Source organism: Hibiscus syriacus, unplaced genomic scaffold (assembly GCF_006381635.1).
Source record: "Hibiscus syriacus cultivar Baekdansim isolate YM2019G1 unplaced genomic scaffold, ASM638163v2 tig00110943_pilon, whole genome shotgun sequence".
Classification (NCBI taxonomy): domain Eukaryota; kingdom Viridiplantae; phylum Streptophyta; class Magnoliopsida; order Malvales; family Malvaceae; genus Hibiscus; species Hibiscus syriacus.
In genome coordinates this window covers 166848-191303 of record NW_024062924.1, presented here as the reverse complement: position 1 = coordinate 191303, position 24456 = coordinate 166848, and the positions used below count along the sequence as shown (strand labels likewise).

Genomic DNA, 24456 nt, shown 5'->3' with positions numbered 1-24456 from the left:
GTCATACCATTACCTCTCTTTGACACACTCAAAATCATACTCTTACCTCTCTTTGAGGCAATAGAGTCGCATCATCGTCTTCTTAGACACAAAATCCTCATTTTTTATGCCAAGAAAACCTGAAGTCCTTAAGTGTAAAACTTCCATTTGTCCGTGAATCTTCCTGCAAAAAAAAGCGAGATGGGGCATCATAGATCAACTTTATGAAGATAAGCTCAAATAATCAGGGCATACTCGAAGCAAGAAGAAGAAGAAGAAATAAAATAAATGATTTAAATAATTATATCATGTATTAATTACATTGTTTTCATGTAAATAAAAGTTAATCCCAAATATTCATTCCCTTGAGGATACCTCTTTTTGTAAGGATTTATGTGTATGAAATGGTGAACGGCCTTATTTCAATAACCATTCACAAAATTAGAAAAAGATATATCCCTTGTTGTCCCCATTTGAGCCTAAATCATTTTCTTTCTGATTCAACCCTAACCAAGGATCACCTCTACACTGGGGGGCAAAGGTGAAGGAAATCTGCTTGCATGAGTGAAGACCATCAATTCATGAATAACAAGGAACCATAACGTATATCAAATGCAGAGTGGGAAGATCAAATTAGGTCAAGAACAGAAAAAGATGTCCGAATACAAGAAACAATTTATACTCATATAGAAGTATAAAATTCTTCAAATAAAGATGATAAGAAAGTTCTCAAAATAATCTAAGTCCTAAAATCATTCAATAAATTCATATTAAAAAAAGATAGAAAAAGAAAAAGAAAAAATAGATAAAAGAAGAAAAAAGAGAAAGAAAAAAAAAGAAAAAAAAGAAAGAAAGAAAGAAAGAAAGAAAGAAAGAAAGAAAGAAGAGAAGAAAGAGAACATATCATGTACTTCAAAATGAGTGACTCAATGAGCCTCAAGCCACTAGGTTGATCAAGTATAAATGTTTCAAAGGTCCATATTCAATAAGAAGAGTGAGAAATACCGAATATATAGAAAAATGGACATGAACTCTAGGGTGAAAAACCCAAAAATGTGTTGTCTAGATGGATCCAGAAAAGAATGAAAGTAAAAGACAAGTGGCAAGTAGATTCAAGTCAAGCAAGGCAAGATTGAAGGCATCAGAAAAAATTGATCTTTGGTTCAATCACCCTTAAACACTTATTTTGGGCCCATTATCCCTTTATTTCGTAACCGTGAACCGTAGCCTACATTACCATGCCTAAAAAGTCCCTTCTAATCATACATGGAGTTATAAGTAAACGAGACTATCTTTAGATTTCATTCCTCCTCTCAGGATTAAATTTTTTTATTTGCAAAATGTTTTCTAAAAATCTTTAATGCATGATAGGAAAAATTATAAAGGGGGGTTCAAGACGTAAAATTTTGAATGACGTCTTGAAGCCAAAGGAGGATTTGAGCTAAAACCCTGAAAGGGTAGCTCGAATATTAAATTGAGCAACTACGAAATAAGAGGCGGTCTTACAAATCTCTTGATGAAGCACCCCACATCCAAAATGTGTTCTTGAGAGTTTGGAACTAGAGAGTATCTCTAGAAGATGAGAATAACAACCACTTCCTCAAGTCAGTGGACACCAAAGAACCATATATGTTATAATAAAAAGGTCAACCTGAGAGACCTTACCTTTCTAGAATTAACCTATACCTCAAATTTGTAATTAATATTGACACTTGTCAAAGGGATATAATTCTTGAAAAATCAACAGAGTAATTGATTTGTTTGATACTCAATGAACTATTGTTTTATAATTTGTTTCAATTAAGAGCCCAATGCATGGGGTACCAGTTTTAAAAAAATCTTCATCAAACATTTTCACATTTTGAAAAATTAAAAGATGAAGAAAAACATTTTCGTACAAGACAATCTCTCGAGAACGAAGGAGGTCCTTGAAGATTATGAGACTTGTTCTGCCTTAAATGAAGAAGTAAGTGGAAAGAATAAGAGCCAAAGCAAGAAGAATAAACGACACAGGAGAAATGAAGACATTGTTCATTTTCTTTTGAAGCAATGAAGTTTGAAAGATCCAAAGACTCAAGAACAAAACTTCTCATACTTTGTTGTGACATCATCAACATCAGTAATAGATCATGAAGCAGCTAATCACCTTAATAAAAAGGGCTTGTGATTTTTGATAAATGATACAAGAGTGAGACCAGTTAAGGATTAAATTTTGGCACCCAAATAGGGATGAGTCATGAAAGTACCCATATTAGGGCATGACCAAAGACCTAGATCATGTTAAGATAACAAGGTTTAGTCTGAAAAAAATTGAGAACGAGCCTCACAACTTGGAGTCTCAGGGGAAGAACATGAATTTGAGAAGAGATTACTTTGTAAAGCAAACCATTCGAGCATCAATTAACTGTAGAGTCCTGGAAAACTAAATCTGATAGCGCAATTAAGTCAATGACAGAAAGGGGCATCAAGGTCATATTTCTGGCCGCAACAAGAACTCAAGAAAAGAAACTTTTCTTCTTAGACTTCAATGTAAATAAGAGAAAAGAATACACAAAGACATAAGATGATCAGATGGCTCTTCAAAAATGCAAGCTTGAAATTTTAAGTTGTTACATTGATATCTGAGTAAACCCTAGAGAAGAGTGATCAAGAGGAAGAAGACCAAGCTCTCCACGGAGCCAAAGGAAAATTGAATCAACATTTATGCATTTATGATAACATAATTTGCATAAAAGAAAATGCATTACATTGATACATTTAATTGCATTCGCATTTCACACATAAATACATGTTTTTCATAGATCTTCCAATGAAAATAGAAGATTCATGCTGTCAAAATCCTAACAAGTGAAAGATAGAATTCAAACCTCAAATGAAGGGAATAATGTTTAGAAAGGTAGAACCTGAAGAACAGAGGGGCTCAATCCACAGAAGAATCATTACTTTGAAGTGGGGCATGTTACCCAACCATTATGTTGTTTTTTATGATAATTTGAAAAATGAGAAAGCGATTTTCGATGTTTTTCATTTAGTAATCTCATAAAATTATTTTTTAAAAGAAAGAAAACGATTTCCAAAGTTCTTACCTAGTAAACTATTTCCAAATTGGTAAGTCCTTCGGACCATCAATAAGTCTTTCAAGCATGATGATTAAATTCTTCAGGTCATTTGTCAGTCTTTCGAGCAAGATGATAAATCCTTCTGACCATTAGTAAGTCTTTCGAGCATGATGATTAAATCCTTCGGGTCATCTGTTAGCCTCACTTGAGACAACATCAGGATGGAACCAGACAAAAAAACATTTTTTTATCTTTTCCCTATTCTTGTTTACACAAGCGTGTCCAAAGAGGGTCAGTTGTAGACACCCGTTTTATTTCGAGTTTTTACTATTATTATTGTTAATTGTTTCTATTTTTATTATTACAGGCCCATTATAACATGCCCAATTTGGGCCTAATTACAAGTGACCCAACAGCAAGCCCAACCAAAAAAACCCTAAGCCCAAACCTAAACATTACCCTAAATGGTGACCATCTTTACCAACCTCCGTTGTCACTGCCGAGGAGTCACTCCCACCACGCCACCGCCATTATTCCGGTCACCCACCCTCTTCAAATCCAGCCATTGAAATTTCAACTACCCCGACATCTTCATCTCTGCAAACAGTGAAAAAAACGACCAAATCAATAAAAAATCAAATAAAAAAGGGTTGATCCCAGAAAAAAGGGGTTTTTGAATAGACAAAGAAAAAAGAGTTGGAGGCGAAGGAAAAAACGAAAGGATTTTGGGAGTAAAAAAATAGAAATAAAAACAGAGAAAAAAGGGCATTTTGAAGAAGAAAAAAATATAAAAAAGGATAAAGAATAAGAGATAAAAGATTCGAAAAAAGGGTCTTTGCTTGAAAGAGGAACGGTCGTTGGAAAGTGAAGGGACACCGTCAAACGAAGGTAAACACTGAAACTTTAAGCGTAGATCTACGCCGATAGAGAGATCTTTTTAGAATGATCATGCCTCGGATTCGGTTTCATGGGGTTTGATGGAAGCTTTTTGGTTAGATTTTAGGATTCCAGCGGTGGTGGTGGCCGGAGCGGCGGTCGGTAGTGGGGCTAGACGTCGATGGGGTTTGCCGGTTTAGGTCGAGGGAGAGAAAGTTGAGAGAGTTTTTGGATTGATTTTAAGAAAGAAGGTGAAAAATGAAAGGAAATAAGATTTTTAGGCTATTTTATAAGGGGGCAAGATTGCAGTTAGCAAATAGTTAAATTATTTCCGCAGTCCTTAGATATTTTATGCGCAGTTTATTTTAGTCACCACGGGTCAAATGATTAAGATTTGGGGAGAAATTGTTGCTCATGACCTTCTTATTTCACTTTAATGCAATTTAGTCACTTTTTGAGACTTTGTTGACCTTCTGATTTGAATTTTTTATTTTGCACATGTTCATTTTAGTCCAACGGGTTGGTGGTTATTTGCTTTTAAGGGCCTCTCCATTTTAATATTAATGCAAAACAATCCCTTTCTTTTTTATTATTTATTATTTATTTTTTTTATTTTTGGGGAAGTTATGTTTATGCAGAATAATTTATGTTTTTTTATAATTTATTTTTTTACTTTTTAGTTACTTATATTTAGTCTTTAAAATATATGTGATTTTGTTTTTCTTATTTATTGTTCCTTTGATTTAGGATTTGGTTCAGTTGACTTTCTGCTGCAATTTATTTGCGAGAAAATCGCCTCAGTGACCAAAAATGCCTTATAATATACGATTTTAACCAACTTTTTCCGGATTTGCCAAAATGACCAACAAAATCGCAATGCGATCGCTAATTCGCAACGCGATCTCCATTATCGCAAATTCGCGTTGCGATAGTTGGAAATCGTGTTGCGATGGTCTACAGTATCGTTGTGATTTTCCCAATTCGCAATGCGAATAAGTAAATCGCAATGCGAATTGGGAAAATCGCAATGCGATACTGACTATCGCAATCCGATACTTACTATCGCAATGCGATAATACAAAATCGCAACGAGATACTGACTTTCGCAACGCGATTCTGACTTTCGCAACGTGATTTACATAGCGCCATTCGTATTAACGCGTATTTTTTTTTCAAATTTCAAACACGAATTTTTTCTTAATAAATCGGAAACTGAACCGTCCACAGTAATCGCAACTCATAACCTCAAACCCAAAATCACAACACTCAGTCCCATCTCCATCTCTCACTCTCTACGGCGAAATCCGTCCCCATCTCCGAAGATTTCCGTCCCCATCGCCGGCGAAAATCCCTCACAACCATTCACAATCAAAAATCCCTCACAATCATTCAGAAATGGAAAATCAACCTCCGAGGGTTAGTTTTTTTTATTTTTATTTTGAAATTTTTGCATTATTTTAGGTTTTTCATATTGAGATTGATGATAAGTTTACTGGTAATTTCAATAATAGATTAACCATTTCACTTAGATTTCTTATTAAATTCATTCGATTGCTGTCAATACTACTAAACTGTTTAGCCTGTGAAGTTAGTATTTGTCTTTGTTTTTTCTTTTAGTTGAAGTAATGCAGAAGAAGAATAGTTTCGAGAATGAAAATTGTAACGCGGAAATAACTATCGCAACGAGAGAATCGCAACACGAAATAAAAATCGCAACGCGAAACCAAAATCGCATTGCGATTTTCATTTCGCATTGCGATTTTCATTTCGCGTTGCGATTTTCATTTCGCGTTGCGATTCTCTCGTTGCGATAGTCATTTCCACGTTGCGATGCTCATTATCTCGTTGCGATTTTCATTTCAACCAAAAGATAAAACAGTGTTGCAAATTTTAGTTTCAAGAATAAACTACTATTTATGTTTATTGTTTTTGGTATATCTTGACAGTGTTGTTTTTGGTATATCTAACTTGGTATGTTTATTGTTTTTGTAGAAATTTTTTTCGGCTTCATTGACATTAAGGAATAAAGTTAGCCTAGCCACTATAATTGCTTCGAAGCTTTCACATGCACAAAGAAAATTGTTTGAAGAAACCTGCTTCGGGCCATGGCTGAGAGTACAGCATCCGGGTGGAGATGCTAATTTGACCCATTTGTGGCTTTAGACCATGACTAACGATCTACCCGACAGTATACAACGTGGTGAGGAAGAGATATGGTTTCATTTTCCACCGGCGTATACTTGTTTTGGGCGGAAGGAGTTCTGCTTAATCACTGGTCTACGATTCGGACACGATGATGTAGGCCGGTACACTCGTCATATCACCCGCCCATCATGGTTATCCAGGGTTTTTCCTGATGAGTCAATAGAGAAGCCGAACTTACACGTCGACGACGACATGAAGAAATTGTTTAATAAGAAAGATGGTTTACTCGGATGAATGACGTCGATGTTGTCCGAGTATGCCTTCTACTACTTTTGTATGTCGGCTTTTTAGGCAGAGAGGCCAGACAACCTATTCCTCAGGAGCTAATATTATTGGTAGAGGACCTAAATGCATGGAATCTGTTTCCGTGGGGTTCGTATATATGGAAAGCTACCTGGACTAAGTTGTCGTCTGCCTTTGATGACCGCAAAAGTTTGCGGCGATGGGTCGAAATACACTTTGTCAGGCTTTGTTTGGGCCTTTAAGGTAAGAATTTCTATATAATGTTTTCAAAATTATAATTAATTATTTAACAATTACTAATGTTTGTATTATATTGTTTGTATATTTATATTTGGATATTCGAGGCCTTTCCGCCATGAAGACATATGCATAAAAACTTCAATGATATTCCCAGGGCATTTTTCCTGGAAGAGGAAACGTCTTTGGATTGGAAGACTTAATACCATATGCGCATATTGTAAGTTAACACAAATACTATCATATATAAACAAGTTATTAATAGTAGACGTTTAACTTTGTTTGAGTTTTTATATTTTTAGGAGACCAACATTCCATTAATTAGACTGACACCCACGAGGCTGAGCTTGCCACTGATTGGTGGCAAGCTAGTCAGCGTTTCTTGATGGCATGAATGATGAGCAGCCTCCACTTTCTCCACTTCGAGAGCCATCACCTCACCCAGAGCCATCACCTGATCGACCCGACTATACACCTCTACAACAGAGCCAGCCACCTATCCCGTCACATCATCGAGTCTCTTCTCCACCATCACCTCATGAGGCGACCGGCAAAGATGCCATGACTTCTATCTCCCTGTTCTCCACCTCCACGGGATGAGTCAGGGACTTACGTGATGAGTCAATGCCTTGCGTGAGGAGATCGTACTCTACTCGATAACGATGGTGCATGGCGTGTGGAGGTGTCTACTTTACGTGGTGAGGTTGTAGTCTACGTGAGATGGTAGTATCGTTGCAGAATGAGGTTCATACTCTATGCAACGAGGTAAGTTTAAGATTTTCCATATTAACTTGATGATAACTTTACTCGTAATTTCACTTAAATTAACATTTCACTTAGATTGCTTAGTAAATTTATTCGTTGCTGCCAATACTGCTAAACTGTTTATTAACACTAAACTGTTATTCTTTAACACTGTGAAGTTTAGTATTTGTCTTTGTTTTGTCTTTTGATTGAAAGTTTGAAATATATTTGTCTTTGTTTGCACTGTTTAAATATCATGTCTGTTTATTTACTGATTTTGTATTTAATTATTTAGCGGACCGATAAGGTGGATGCTTTACGTCGGTTTTCTTGCACACAGAGTTCACGCATCAGACGGCGTGCACGTGCTATTAAGTCTCCGTATACCCCAATAGTGCGAAGACACCGCAAGAAGAACCCGACTCGCCTGTCATCCCTCAAGTTCACTCCTATCATGAAGAGGCCCCTATCATTCCTCGAGAGTCCCCTCCCACCTCAAGAGGCCACTGCATCCTCAAGAGTCCACTCCTATCGTTGAAGAGGCCCCTATCATTCCTCGAGAGTCCCCTCCCACCGTTCAAGAGGCCACTGTCATCGTTGAATAGGTCCCTCCCACCATTCAAGAGCCCGATTCACATGGCGTCATATGTAGGATTCTTGAGAAACCCTCTGCGTGCCGGACATGATGGTTCAAGTTGGCTCTCGTATGAGTTACCGCCCGGTATCTGAAGTGGAGAGGAAACACTACCGGACACAATTCTGGATAACACCCTTTAGGTTAGACCGCAGTTGATTTTTATCTACATGAGCGAAGCCAGGGGTGTTTCACTGACATATGCGAGCTCAATGATGATATCTATTTGTTGCTTGATCGGTCTTGGTGGGGCGTATTATTAGGGGTCGAAGACAATGGCTATTTCGATGGAGGGTAATCTTATATTTTTCTTATATTTTAATTTGATTATTTTTTTGTAAATTTATTAAGTTACTAATAAATTCTTTTTTTTGTAAAACAACATATCGATGCGTGGGTGTCACGTCTTCTAATTAGAAACTTAAGGAAAATAAAAGAAATACATGATATACAATTAATGCCGACGTCTTTTAACGCCGTTCACTTGAAGAATCAACGAGATGAATCATTTGTTGGGCAATGGACAAACTAAACTTTATCCTGCATGGTGGAGGTCGATAAGGTTAATGTTTATTTTAGATTGAGTTTAAGGTATTCTAAATAAGTGCGCAAATGATGAATTATTACTTATGATTGCAGGTGTTTATCCCTGTTTTGGAACGTAACCATTGCTTCTCGTCGAGCTTCAGATCCCATCCCTTAAGGCAATAGTATATACAGCATGATAATTATATATCATTGGCTGATTTAAGAGATATTATTAAGGATGGATCTCTTATTTGGCTAAATTCTTGGATGCGATAAATTATTGGACTCGTTCTGGAAACAGAAGCCAAAGAAGCTCAATATTACAGTTAGCAGAGACCCGCACCACAACAAACGAAAGGACCTAGAGGGGATTGTGGTCCTCTCGTATGCTTGGCGTTGGACCGTTTGATCACAGGAAGTATAAAGTATCTACCTCCCACCGATATAGATAGAGCTGCAGTAGGCTTGTTTCGACATTATATGGCTAGATCGATATACGAGACGTTGCCTACCTGCATCCGCGTTATAAAAATGTCCATAAACAATTGGTATGTTTATAGGCTTGTGGTTTGAAAATGTTTGGTTAAGTACCTAGAATTCATAATTTGTTGTTTGTAGTTTTAGATGTGTAGAAAGTGTTGTTTGAGCAAATGTTTGGTTTATGCAGTTAATCTCAAAGTGAGCTGCGTGAAAAGATGTATGGCTGCAAAATTGATCAATAGTAGAAGTGTTTTTCTCTAATAATTATTGTTTATTTTTTGATTGTTTAATTGATTTGTAAAAGGTGATTTGTAAAAGTTGATTTGTTTAATTGATATTAACATAATTCTTATTTGTGTTAATTGATTGAAATGTAATGGTTGATTTTGTTGATTTCAATCTGCATTATGTTGAAGGAAAAAAGTACTATCGCAATGCGAAATGAAAATCGCAACGAGAGAATCGCAACGCGAAATTAAATTCGCGTTGCGATTTTCATTTCGCATTGCGATTCTCTCGTTGCGATTTTCATTTCGCATTGCGATAGTAATTTCCGCGTTGCGATAGACATTAAGATGATTGCCTATTAAGTGATAACAACTGAACATCATAGTAATTTTCAAACTCAAGTTACTAATACATGCCTAACTGAAAATGTTAAAAGTTCACACATAAAATCTACATATACAACGTTTGCATTTAAAAATCACCTAAGTTAAGAGTCCCAAAAGGTGAAGCCAGTTGTGATTGGGATTTTAAAGATGATTGCAATTTTGATTGCCTTTTTCTATTGCAATTTTGATTGCCTTTTTCTTGACACCATATGAGCTTTGGATTTTTGATGATGATCCATTTTGGTAGAGGAAAAGATGATTGTGATGGCACTGGTGATCCACATGTCAACCTTGTATGACCATTTTCCTTGCACCGACTACATATCGATCTCTTCTTCTCTTCACCCTTAGACGGTATAACGATCGTGACTTTTTGGTCGCCAGGTAGCCTTCTGTCCATGGCTGGTGGCAAAACTGTTTGTAAGTCATCTAGTATGTCCCACTCAGAAGGATGTGGAATAGGTAGACAATCTCGCATAAGTCTGTCGATATACTTCTGTAGTGTAGCAATCCATAGCGTATGTGTTTGAATCATCTTGGTTTAGATGAAGAGCAACTTTCATAACATGGCCACACGGATAACCAATGTTTGCCATTTCATACAACTACACGTCCTTGCATTTAGATCGACAACCCATTTAAGTTATTATCCAGTACTTCAAACAAAGTGTTTGAACCATGGTTCAACTCTCCATGACGTTGACTTCACAACACGTTTCGTTATCTTTTTTTCAGTCCATGGTGTAACACGATGTTCCAATGTTCCTGTAAATTTAAATAAAAAATACTTAGTAAAATATATAATAAGTTACAAATTCAAAGAAATAATACATGCATGGTTTCTTTTCTTGTAGTACAATTGTTGAATAGAGCGAAAAACTCCATTAACATAGTAATGGGTAATTTCCGGGAATGACGACTTAGAGCGTTGATTGATTCTGCACTATTAGACGTCATGAAACCATATCTTGCTCCAAGTTGATGTACTCTTGACCATCTTTCAAACCCGACATCTTCTAGTGTTTGAGCACACTGAGGCAAACACGTCTTAAACAGTTATATGCTTATTGAAATCCACTTCCCGATAAGCTTTTACAGCCTTCCAGTATGTCCATTTGTGCTTTTTATACCAGCAGACCTTGATTTTAGATTTCTATACAAATGAACACCACAAAGTCCATGAAAAGCATCTGGGAAACACCTTCTAACAGCGTTGTCAATTGAGTTTGCCCTATCGGATTTGCCAACCCCGTAAGCTATTGGCAATATCCCATTGTTAGCATCCATGGCTACTGCTAATAAGTTTACTCCAAGGTATCGACCTTTCAAATGTGCTCCGTCAACTATAAAACTGGGCGCATGCAAGTAATAACGAACTACAAAAAATACACAAGAAATATAATCATTTAAATGTGAATGCATGTAACTAACAGAAATGAGTCACAGAATTATTGATTTACTACCGCAGTACCAATGGCGTAAACAGCAACTCAAAGCGTCCATCTCTATCTGTTTTTGATATGAGTTACCGACCCAGTTTTTTCAGCTTTAAATTGTGACAATAATTCGGTAGTTGGCAAACGATGCTTCTGGCGACCCCCTCAACATTCCAAGGCATAACATTTGGCTCTCCAAGCTTGAGAATATGATATACTAATCTTGAACCGAGCATTCATGTCAGTCATAATTTCATGTCCCCGATATACCCTGCCATTCAAAAACATTAACTCAGCCAGAAAACCACCCAACACCTTTTGTTTGCCTGTCTATGGTTAGGAAAAACTTGGGTTCGTGAACATGTATGTTTTATCAATAAAAGTCCTAACTTGAAACATTTCGCAATCTTTTATCCTCTTTGCAATCATACGTCACGTACAGTTTTTGTCATCATACACCTTGTTTCGAAACGATCTTTGCTTGATTTATTAACTTTTAGTTGATAGCCATCTTCCACACATTTCGTATACAAAGCTATCTTCAAGTCTTCTTTTGTATCAAAACAATCATCTTTCTTGATACAATAACTTTTGTGTAACAATCAACTGCTTTCTTTACCAACTCTTCTTCCGGTATCTGAATAATTCTGGCATATTCCAGTTATACTCCCGTGCATTTTCTTTTCTTCGGGACTTTTTCTTCTTCTTTTTCTTCTTCTTTTTCTTCTTCAGATTATATGAATTACAGAATGGATGTTCAACATGTTTCATTCACAGCCTCCACTTTCTCCTCATTATCATCACAACATCTTCCTCGGCAACGGTTGTTTCATCATCAAAATTCGGGTATTGACCAATATCAAAATCATTACACGCAGGGTCTGTTTCTTCTTCTGAACATCATCAAAATCCGAGTATTGACCAATATCAAAGTCCGGGTATTGACCAAGATCAAATTTCGAATACTGACTAGTACTCACAATTTTTTTCTCTTGGCTCATCATCGTCTAATTGGTCAATACGAAAACCGGAATTTGGTGCTGAAAGTTGATTGGGATTTGGATTAGAGAAAGGTTGTGGGTTTGAGAAAACTTAGTTGATTACTACCCGCTACTGACCCAACAATACTACTTCTAGGTTCAACAACATACATGTAACATCATCACTTGAAACACTAATGTAAGCAATGAATCGTTCAACATCTTCATTGTCGGTTAACAAATAAACTTTACCATTCCTCTGATAAGATAGCCTAAATCCACTTAGGGGCTCTAAATTCAATTTCTTTGAAACACGTAACATTAGAGTTTCATAAGTTAAATTTTTTAATGACAGTTTTAGTTGAAGATTCATGGGTAAAGGCATATATTGTAAAACACCATGAACATTCTCCCATGACCCTCCAAAACACAAATCTATCCAAACATGATCAACATTAGATGATTTCATGGTTGTAAATTAATTTACTAAACAAACGAGCTGCGAAACTAAGACCTGTTGCCGGATGGGAAGGATGTAGGAAGGATGTCGCCGGAGAGAGTGATAGATGGAGATGGAATGAGTTGCGATTTAGGGATTTAGGTTATGAGTTGTTGTTTCTGCGTAGATATATACACAAAAAATTTGTGTTGCGAAACTAAAACCTATTGCAAACTTTGAAAATCACAATGCGAATAAGTAAATCGCAATGCGAATTTGGAAAATCGCAATGCGATACTGACTATCGCAACGAGATAATACAAAATCGCAACGAGATTCTGACTTTCGCAACGAGATTCTGAAAATCGCAATCATCTTCAAACTCCCAATCACAACCGGCTTCACCTTTTGGGACTGTTAACTTAGGTGATTTTTAAATGCAAACGTTGTATTATGTGTATTTTATGTGCGCACTTTTAACATTTTCAGTTAGGCATGTATTAGTAACTTGAGTTTGAACATTGCTATGATCTGTTCAGTTGTTATCACTTATTAGACATTCATTTGACTATCGCAACGGGGAAATCGCAACGCGAAAATGGCTATCGCAACGCGAAAATGGCTATCGCAATTCGAAATGAAAAATCGCAACGCGAAAATGGCTATCGCAACTAGAAAATCGCAATGCGAAATGAAAATCGCATTGCGATTTCCTCGTTGCGATTTTCATTCGCATTGCGATTTTCTCTCGTTGCGATAGTCAGTTTCGTGTTGCGATAGTCTGTTTGCCTTCAACATAATGCAGATTGAAAATCAACAAATCAACTATTACATTTCAATCAATTAAACAAGCACAAATAAGAATTATGTACACATCAATTAAACAAATCAACATTTACAAATCATCTTTTACAAATTAATTAAACAATCAAAAAATAATAATAATTCTTATTTCTTCATAAATAATTGAATCAATGAATCAACAACTTTGTGACCCCGTACATCCATTTCACGCAGCTCACTTAAGGATTAACCTGCAGAAACCAAACATTTGCTCAAACAAGACTTCCTACACATCTAAAACCTACAAACAGCAAATTATTGAATTCTAGGTACTTAACCAAACATTTTCAAACCAAAAGGAGTATATATGTTAACAAAACTGCATTTGACTTACCAATTAACAATGGACACTTTCATAAGGCGGATGCAGGTAGGCAGCGCTCGAATATATTGCTCTAGCCATATAATGCCGAAACCACAAGCCTACTGCAGCTCTATCTCTATCGGTGGGAGGTAGAAACTCTGTGCTTCCTGTTGTCAAACGCGCCAAGCACAAGCATACGAGAGGACTACAATCCCCTCTAGCTCCCGGCGATTGTTGTGGCGCGGTCTCGTCTCTGACAACTGTGACATTGAACTTCTTTGGCTTCTTGTGTCCAGAATGAGTCCAATAATTAATCCCATCCAAGAATTTAGCCAAATGAGAGCTCCATCCCTTGATCATATCTCTCAAATCAGACAGTGATATGTAATTTATCATGCTGTCATACACTATTATCTTCAGGGATGGGAGCTGAAGTTGGACGAGAAGCCAATGACGACGTTCCAAAATAGGGATAAACACCTGTAATCATAAGTAATAATTCATTTATTTGCGCACTTATTTATGAACACCTTTAAAAAATTTAAAAAATAAACACTAACCTTATCGACCTCCCACCATGCAGGAAAAGTTTAGCTTGTCCATTGCCCAACGAAAATGATTCATCTCGTTGATTCTTCAAGTGAACTGCGTGAAAAGCCGCCGGCATTATTGTATATAGAGAATTTTTTTATTTTTCCTAAGCTTCCTTATTATTAGTAGACGTGACACCCACGCATCGATATGCTGTTTTACAAAAAAATACATATATTAGTGAATTACATTAATTTTTAAAAAAATTAATCAAATCATATACAAATATAAGACTTACCTCCCCATCGAAATAGCAACTGTCTTCAACCCCTAATAGCACACCCCACCAAGACCGATCAAGCAACAAAAACATTTCATCGTTGAGTTTGCTTATGTCAGTGTAACACCCTTGGCTCCGCTCATGTAGATAAAATCAACTGCGGTCTTAGCCCAAAGGGTATTATCCACAATTGTTTCCGGAGTTCTCATCTCCACTTCAGATACCGGAAGGGTACTAGCCGGTAACTCATACGAGAGCCAACTCTCATCCATCATGTCCGGAACCGGTAGGGGTTTCTCAATACTTCGTATATTACCCCATGTGAATCGGACTCTGGAATGGTGGGAGGGACCTCTTCAACGATGACAGTGGCCTCTTGAACGGTGGGGGGACTCTTGAGGGAGGATAGGGGCCTCTTGAACGATTGGAGGGACTCTTGAGGGATGACAGGTGAGTCGGGCTTCTTCTTGCGGAGTCTTCGCACCATTGGGGTGAACGGAGACGTAATAGCACGTCCACGCCGTCTGATGCGTGAACTCCGTCGTGCAAGGAAACCCGACGTAAAGCATCCACCTTATCGGGCCGCTAAAAAATTAATACATAAATCAGTAATAACAGACATGATATTAACAAAGACAAATATGTTTCAAACTAGCATTGTATTCACCCAAGTCATTATTCTATCATAGTTCACAAAATGCTCAGATAACATTCCAGAAGTAAGCACTTATATAAACATTTAAAAGGACAACATATATAACATTCCAGAAGAAGAATAGTTTACTTTCGCAACACGAAACTTAAAATCGCAACGCGAAAATGACTATCGCAACGCGGAAATGGCTATCGCAATGCGAAATGAAAATCGCAACGACAAAATCGCAATGCGAAATGAAATCGCAACGACAAAATCGCAACGCGAAACACAAATCGCATTACGATTTTCATTTCGCGTTGTAATTTTGTCGTTGCGATTTCATTTCACATTGCGATTTTATCGTTGCGATTTTCATTTCGCATTGCGATAGCCATTTCCGCGTTGCGATAGTCATTTTCGTGTTGCGAAAGTAAACTATTATTCTTCTGCAAATTGAAACTTGAATGGATTGCATTACTTCAACCAAAAGACAAAAACAAAACCAAAAACAAATACTAACAAAAATAGTTTAGCAGTATTGGCAGCAACCGAATGAATTACGAGTATGAAAACTCTTAAACTTACCTCGTTGCGTAGAGTATGAACCTCATTTTGTAACGATGCTACCATCTCACGTAGAGCGGCTACCTCACCGCGTAATGTAGACACCTCAACACGCCATGCACCATCGTCTTTGCGTAAAGTATCGACCTCCTCACACAAGGCATTGACCTCATCACGTAACTCCCATAACTCATCCCGTTGAGGTGGAGGTGGAGAACAGAGAGATAAACGTCGTGGCATCTTTGTCGATCGCCTATCTTGCGGTGATGGTGGAGAAGAGGCTCGATGATGTGACAGAATAGGTGATGGCTGTCGTTGTGGAGGTGTATAGTCGGGTCGATCAGATGATGGCTCTAGGTGAGGTGATAGCTCTGGGCGAGGTGATAGCTCCCGAAGTGGAGGCTGCTCATCAACCGTTCCATAAAAAAAACGCTTACTAGCTTGCCACCAATCAGTGGCAAGCTCAGCTTCCGTGGATGTCAGCCTCTGTAGAGGAGTGTTGGCCTCCTAACAATATAAAAGCTCAAACAAAGTTAAACGTGTACTAGTAATAACTTGTTTATAAACATATGGTAGTATTTATGTTAACTTACATTATTTATTGTCGTATACCGTAGTAAATCTTCCCATTGCAAGGTTCGTTTCCTCTTCCAGGAAATAGCCCTAGGAATATCATTTGAAGTTTTTATTGCATATGTCTTCATGGCGGGAAAGGCCTCAAATATCCAAATCTAAAAACAATATAATAACAAACATTAGTAATTGTTAAATAATTACTTATAATTTTGGAAACATTATATAAAAAATCTTACCTTAAAGGCCCAAATAAAGCCTGTCAAAGTGTATTTGGAACCATCGCCATGCAAACTTTTTCGATCATCCAAGGCAGACGATAACTTATTCCATGTAGCTTTCCATAAATACGAGCCCCACGGAAACAGGTTCCACGCATTTAGGTCTTCTACCAATTTGATTAGATCATTTGGAATAGGTTGTCTGGCCTCTCTGCCTAAAAAGCCGGCATGCAAAAGATTAGAAGGCATACTCGGACAACGTCGACGTCATCCATCCGAGTAAAACCATCTTTCTTATTCAACAATCTTGTCAGGTCTTCTAGTGTAGATTCGGCCTCTCCAGCTCAAGAAAAACCCGGGATAGCCATGATGGGCGGGTAATGTGTCTAGTGTACCGACCTACATCATCGTGTCCGAAGCGTAGACCGGTGATTAAGCAAAACTCCTCCCGCCCAAAACACGTATACGCCGGTGGAAAATCAAACCATATCTCTTCATCACGACGTTGTATAGTCTCTGGTAGATCGCTAGTTATGGTTTGAAGAAACATGTGTGTCAACATCGCATCTTCACCGGGATGTTGTACTTTCAGCCATGGCCCGAAGCATGTATCCTCAAACATTTTTCTTTGTGCAGGTGAAAGCTTCGACGCAATTGTTTTGGCCAGGCTGACTTTATTTCTTAAGGTCAATTGAGCCGAATAAAAGTTCTACAAAAACAATAAACATACTAAGTTAGATATATCAAAAACTACACTGTGAAGATATACCAAAAACAATAATAAACATAAAGAGTAGTAGTTTATTCTTCAAACTTAAATTTGCAACACTGTGAATTTCGTATTTGTCTTTGTTTTTTGGTTGAAGTAATGCAATTCATTCAAGTTTCAATTTGCAGAAGAAGAATAGTTTCTGAAAATGAAAATCGCAACACGAAAATGACTATCGCAACGTGAATTTGACTATCGCAACGAGAGAATCGTAACGCGAAACTAAAATCGCGTTGCGATTTGCATTTCGCGTTGTGATTCTCGGTTGATTTAATAAGCAATCTAAGTGAAATGGTTAATCTATTATTGAAATTACCAGTAAACTTATCATCAATTTCAATATGAAAAACCTAATAATAATGCAAAAATTTCAAAAAGAAAATAATTAAAAAAAACTAACCCTCATTGGTTGATTTGGTTGATTTTCCATTTCTGATTGTGAGGGTGGCTCTAAGAGATGGAGATAGACGGATTTCGCCGGAGATGGGGACGGATTTCGTCGGAGATGGGTGAGAGAGTGAGAGATGGAGATGGGACTGAGTTGTGATTTTAGGTTTTAGGTTATGAGTTGCGATTACGGGATATACTGTGGACGGTTCAGTGTTCCAATATATTAATATTCGTGTTTGGAATTTAAAAATAAAATACTTGGCCAGGATACTAATGGCGCTTTGAAAATCGCATTGCGATTATGTATTATCGCGTTGCGAAAGTCAGAATCGCGTTGTGAAAGTCAGTATCTCGTTGCGATTTTGTATTATCGCATTGCGATAGTAAGTATCGCATTGCGATAGTCAGTATCGCATTACGATTTTCCCAATTCGCGTTGCGATTTACTTATTCGCATTGCGAATTGGGAAAATCGCAACGACACTGTAGACCATCGCAATGTGATTTTCAACTATCGCAACGCGATTTTCAACTATCGCAACGCGAAATGCAACGCGAATTTGCGATAATGGAGATCGCGTTGCGAATTAGCGATCGCATTGCGATTTTGTTGGTCATTTTGGCAAATCCGAAAAAAGTTGGTTAAAATCGTATATTATATGGGAATTTTGGTCATTGAGGCAATTTTCTCTTTATTTGCTCTGGTATATTTTTTTTGTTTTTAACCTTATTTGTTTATTCATATTATAGTTTACATATGTATGTGTGTGTATATATATATATATTTTTAAAATGGGGATAAAGAGCTTGAATATTATTAAGGAAATATACAAACACAAAGAAATTCAAAATGGATCTCATTAAAAAAAACCTCTATAATCCTAAGTGGAGGAAAAAGAGTGCACCCGATCGAAGTCGATAAAAATAGAGAAGTAGTCCATCACAAGAGGTTGTACTATCCTTCGGCTATCCCCCACAATTAGGGGTCTAAAAAGCTGACTCGGCCTGTAAAACTAACTAAAACCGACTCAAGTCAAAACTGTTTTTGACCTGCGCTGTGGCGATCCGAAACCGATTCGAGTCGAAACTGCTGTTGACCTGAACCCGAATTGGACCTGAAAATTGTGGATCTGAACCCGACCTGCATCCGACCTGAGAATGACCTGAACCCGAATTGAACCAAAAATATAATACCCGAACCTGAACTGCATCCGACTGATATGAACCCGAACTCGAGATTGACCTGGTAAATAACGGGTATTACCCCGACCTGCTTTCAACCTGACTGTTATGAACCTGAAATATAATTGACTCAACCTGTAAATGATCCGACATGTCGTTAAAATGATATGATATTATCCTTACTTATAAGTGAAGTTACAATTAATATAATTATGTTATTTTAAATTTATAATAAACTTATGATAATTAAATTAATATGATTACTTTTTGAAATTTAGTTTTTATATTAATTATAATTTATATATTATAAATTTTGTTTTTGTACTAATTCAAATTCTTTTTATTCTTTATATTTATAATAAACTTATGATAATTAAATTAATATGATTATTTTTTGAAATTTAGTTTTTATATTAATTATAATTTATATATTATAAATTTTGTTTTTGTAATAATTCAAATTCTTTTTATTCTTTATATTTATAATAAACTTATGATAATTAAATTAATATGATTACTTTTTGAAATTTAGTTTTTATATTAATTATAATTTATATATTATAAATTTTGTTTTTGTATTAATTCAAATTCTTTTTATTCTTTATATTTATAATAAACTTATTATAATTAAATTAATATGATTACTTTTTGAAATTTAGTTTTTATATTAATTATAATTTATATATTATAAATTTTGTTTTTGTATTAATTCAAATTCTTTATATTCTTTATATTTCTTATATTATAAATTTTATTTACAATCACTAAATTAAATTTGAATATTATCTTATTAAACTTGATTTTATTGAATTATATTATGTTAAAATATTCATAAATCTAATTTACTTTTAATGTGAAAATATTCAGTAATTGCAAAGTCATGCATCATGATTGGATCAGCTATTGTTATTGGTACTAGGTCGTGCATGAAAACATCTTTTGAAACAACTCTGTATGTGATATAAGGAGGCTCGTGTCAATAGCCAAAAGTAAACATCTCACCTGTAAGCAGAAATATCATAAATCCAAAGCATTTTACCACTCGGTAACTAATAACTTATCTCATTTTTTTAAATAATAAGTGTCGTAACCGATTTTCGCCCTGTTACGAATTTTTACTTGGCGGAGAAAATTTAAAATGAATAAATAAATTATTTAAAAAAATAATATTTTTGGGAGTCGCCATTGACCCTTTTTGGGTTAGGTAGGTCAAATACCTAAAAATAATCTTTTAAAATAGTTTTGAATATAACATAATTTAAAAGATAAAATTAATCTGCTTATAACCAAAAATTTTAGTAAAATAAGATTCGTGGTCGATTACGTTTAGGGAAAGATTAGTACCCTTAAAATGCCCAAAATCGGTACTTTATCAATTATAAATTATCTCTATTATCAGAAATTTAAAAATTCAAAGATATATTTAATTTATATTATTGTTATTTTAAATTTATAATTTTATGAAAATATATTAATTTAAATATAAATAAGATATTTATTTATTTAAAAATATCAAAAAGGGACTTCTAGGTTCTTTAAGACATCTCCTTTCTTAATATTAAAAAATAAATAAATATTAATAAAATATTTATCTAAAAATAATTTAAATATAATTTAAAAATATTTATTTAAAATATCAGTAAATGGACATCCAATTACTTTAAGACTGTCTTTTCTTAAAATTGAAAAAGAAATTAATATTAAAATATGATTATTTTTCTTAAAAGTAATTTATAAAATTAAATTTATAAATAGGATTTTAATATAAAACAAATATAAATAAATAAATAAATAAATATTATTTAATATATATATATATATATATATATGACTAAATAATAATAATAATAATTAAATATATTGAAAATAAACATATAAAATTAAAACAATAACTAAAATAAATGAAAATAAAAATATATAAAAAATAATAATAAAACTAGTAATTAAAATTAATGACTAAATTAGAATATATTAAAATTAATTCGTAATTAATTATTTAAAATTACAGGGATTAAACGTGCTATTTTACATATTATTTAATTTAGTGACTAAAATAAAGTTATCTTAAATTCAAATATCAAATTATAATGAATTAAAACATGCTTTCGGGATTAAAAAATTAATTAACAAAATTATAATAGTTATTTCGGTCATTTTACCTAAAATTATATATAAGTAAATTAATGACTAAATTATAAGATAAACAAATTAAGAGGCCAAATTAAAACGATTATAAAGTTGATTCTAGTGACTATAATGTAAAATTACAAAACTAATGGGCTGCGGACAGGGTTTAACTTTTAATAAATAACAAACAGACCCCCCCCCCCAAACGGCGTCGTTCGAGGAGGGGTATTTAAGCCCCAAACCATACGGCCTTAAGGCCATTTTTCTCATTTCCCTCTTTCACTTTCTCCTTCTAACTGAGAGAATAACAAATTCTCTCGCTTCTCTCTAGCTTCCCTCACCGAAGGGAAGCCGGTCATCGACCGACAGCCTTGCCCCGCCGCCAACCTCTGCCGCCGGACACCGTACGTGATGGCCGAAAATCATCAAATACTCCCACTTAATAGATTCGAGTGATCTAAAATCGAATCTAACCCCCGTTTACCCTAAAAAGTTTCCTATTTACATAAATCTACAAAAAAATACCTTCGGTATTTTGGTTTTCTAACGAGATTTGGAAGCTCCGGTGACCGACTCTTCGGTAATGTTTATTTCTATTTTTTTTCGTGGTTTTGTTGTTGTTTTGGGTTCGTTGTTCTCTGGCTCTCTTGGTTGCTCTCTTTCCGTTCTGTGCAGGTTCGGTTTTATAAGCCTCGATGAGGCTCTCTTCGGACCGATTATACGGGTGAAGTTCGATGAGTCACCGAACTAAGTGGTGACTCACCCCATAGCTATGACGTGGGGGTTGTGTGGTACTCCTGGAAGCTTCTGGAGAGGCTCGTGGCAGTGAGATATCGACGTGGGGCGACTGACCGTCGGCAGTGGCCAGTTGGAGCACTTGGCAGCAGAGCGTTGGACCACCTTGCATCATAGGCGTCGGCAGTGTGGAGGTTTTGGAAGCAACGGCGGCTGGGATGGGATGATACAAACCCTAATCAATTTAGGGTTTCCATTGGGCTTCGAGTTTGGGTTTGGTTGTAAGTGGGCCTCGGGTATTGGGCCTATTTGTAAATAAAATTATTTAGTAATAATAATAATAATAATAATAATAATAATAATAATAAAATGAAAAAAAAACGAGTATCTTCAATAGGTCTCACCAGTGACTGGATCAACCTTCGGATGAGCAGTGAAGGAATGCGACAATCGTTTGTCATAATCAAGCATGCCAAGAGTTTGGAGATCGCCATCCTCCAAAACTTTTAGGACATCTGTTGTAACAGAGACCACAATTTAATACCCAAGTTTCATCAAAGTAAAAAAAATAAAAATAAATGAGTCAAAATAAGAAAATAATAAGAATCCTAATTGATGTTAAGGTTAGCATCCTCGACCTTCTTCATTATTTCTTCATTATTTCTTGAAAGAAAATCAAGAGAGAAGACAAACTTACAAGGTTTATCTGCCTCGTGAAGTGCCAGAAGTTTCCCATGGTGATATATAAGAGCTGTATTAGCTGTTCAAATGATGGTATGCCATGTCAGAGTCACAACAATAAGACAAACATTTTAAAACAGGCAAACTACCAGTGAAGAGAAACAACGGAAAATGGAAAGGGCGAGATTTTTTCAGATTCCATTTTACGGGATGCATTGCCTGTCAAGCATGTATGGAATAAATTGAGGGGCACATAAATTTTGGAGCCCCCGCCTGGAAATGTACCAGCTAAACACAATGTATCAGAATGAAGAAGTAATACATAATCCATTCTCACTCGCTCAGTGTTCTACCAACATTTCCTTCCTTTGAAGGTTTGGAGAAATAACACTCGTCTTAGAACCATTCACCAATATCTTTACTTTCAATATATGGAACAGACACCAGGGTATAATACTATCACTAAATAGACATCAACCACAAACGCATCAGAGACATCATGCACATAAGGGAATATTACATGTAATCCATTGCATCATCTTTGCAATTAGCAGAAACAGAATAAAAAAATTACCAGTCCCATTCCCATATGATAGATCTAAAACTTTAGCCTTTTCTCTCAGCTTATATATATTGACCATGAGCAGTCCAAACAATCCTTTAAGGTCTCCTACCTGAAAAACATCATATTCAAGAAGATAACAACGTGTCAAGCATTGGCCATAGAGGTTTTCTGCGGTTAAAATTAAATTTAATGCTTCTAATTCCGCACTTATTGTTTAGTTTTCAAAAAGCCCCACCGGTTAGAAGCTGCTCGGAGAAAAAAAAACATATAATAGTCATAAGTTTCACTAATCAGAATTAATCAGTTGAAGACTTGTTCAACCTTAATAGTCAAGAAGGCAACTTGCAAGATATACCTTAAAAACTTTTGCCCCTCCAAAATACTCTTGTTTAAGACGTGATGTCTTGACATAACGAGATACATACGTCGCCTTCTCATCCTTGATGCGCATACCATGAATCATTCTGTAAATTCCACAATCAACAAACAGGTTTATCATTTATGTTCACAATCAAAATTTGCAAATAAATGAACTAATCCTATATAAATTGGTTAAGCAAAGCAAACATACCCATCTCCATCAAACCTGTAAGACAGCGATTAAAAAAAAAGAATTAGATGTGATGCTATATGGTTATTAAATAAAAAACCGAAAATCCAATCCACAAGAAAACCATATGAAATTCGCATACCAGTGGTATGCAGCAACCGGGGCAAACTTGGGGTTGGGCCCAACCCTTACGAATTCACCATTCAAGCATTCCTGAAAAAAAAATCTATTAGTAACATACAACGAATAAACAATTGAAACAAAAGTCAAATCATTTAAGTAAGTAATCCAAAATTACAATCAGTTTTAGCTAAGCAATCAATAGTAGCTTACAGGGAGATGGCCTTTTACGGGAAGATCTTTGGTGGGTGGAGTTTCCGTCGGAGCAGGAGCGAAGTTGCCGGAGAGATAGTGTTGAGGCTTCGAAGAATCGTACATAAGTTTCACTATCAAAAAGGAGGGAGGGTTTGACGGGGAGAGGTGGGAGAAAATAGTATTTATAATTAATATTAAAATAATTATATATTATAATTAATATTAATATAATTAATATTAATATAATATAGTTTATAATTTGTAATTAATATTAATATAAAATATAGTCTATGAAATTAATATTAATATAAACTATATGTTATAAATTATATTGTATAGTTTATAAACTATATTACTATATTAATATAAATTATAGTTAAGATAATTAACATTAATATAAACTATATAGTACATTAATATAAACTATAGTTTATAAATTATATACAATAGGTCATTAAGAATAAACTATATAGTACACTAATATAAACTATTGTTTATAAACTATAGGTTACATATATAGTTTAGATAACATATAAATAGATTGTATATATACATATATTATTAATAAGTTACATATATATTTTACATTTATACATATACTATAGTTTACATATATTAACTATTGTTTATGCATAGTATTTAGGGTTTAGAGTTTAAGGTTTAAGATTTAAGGTTTGGTGTTTAGGGTTTTTATAAACTATATATTTTATTATTTAATATAGTTTATGCATAGTG

General features: G+C 35.2%; 1 pseudogene; it reads right to left on the bottom strand.

Moving 5' to 3' along the window:
- Positions 1-128: 128 nt before the first annotated feature.
- On the bottom strand, positions 129-23889 carry LOC120147796 (annotated as a pseudogene).
- Positions 23890-24456: the final 567 nt, after the last annotated feature.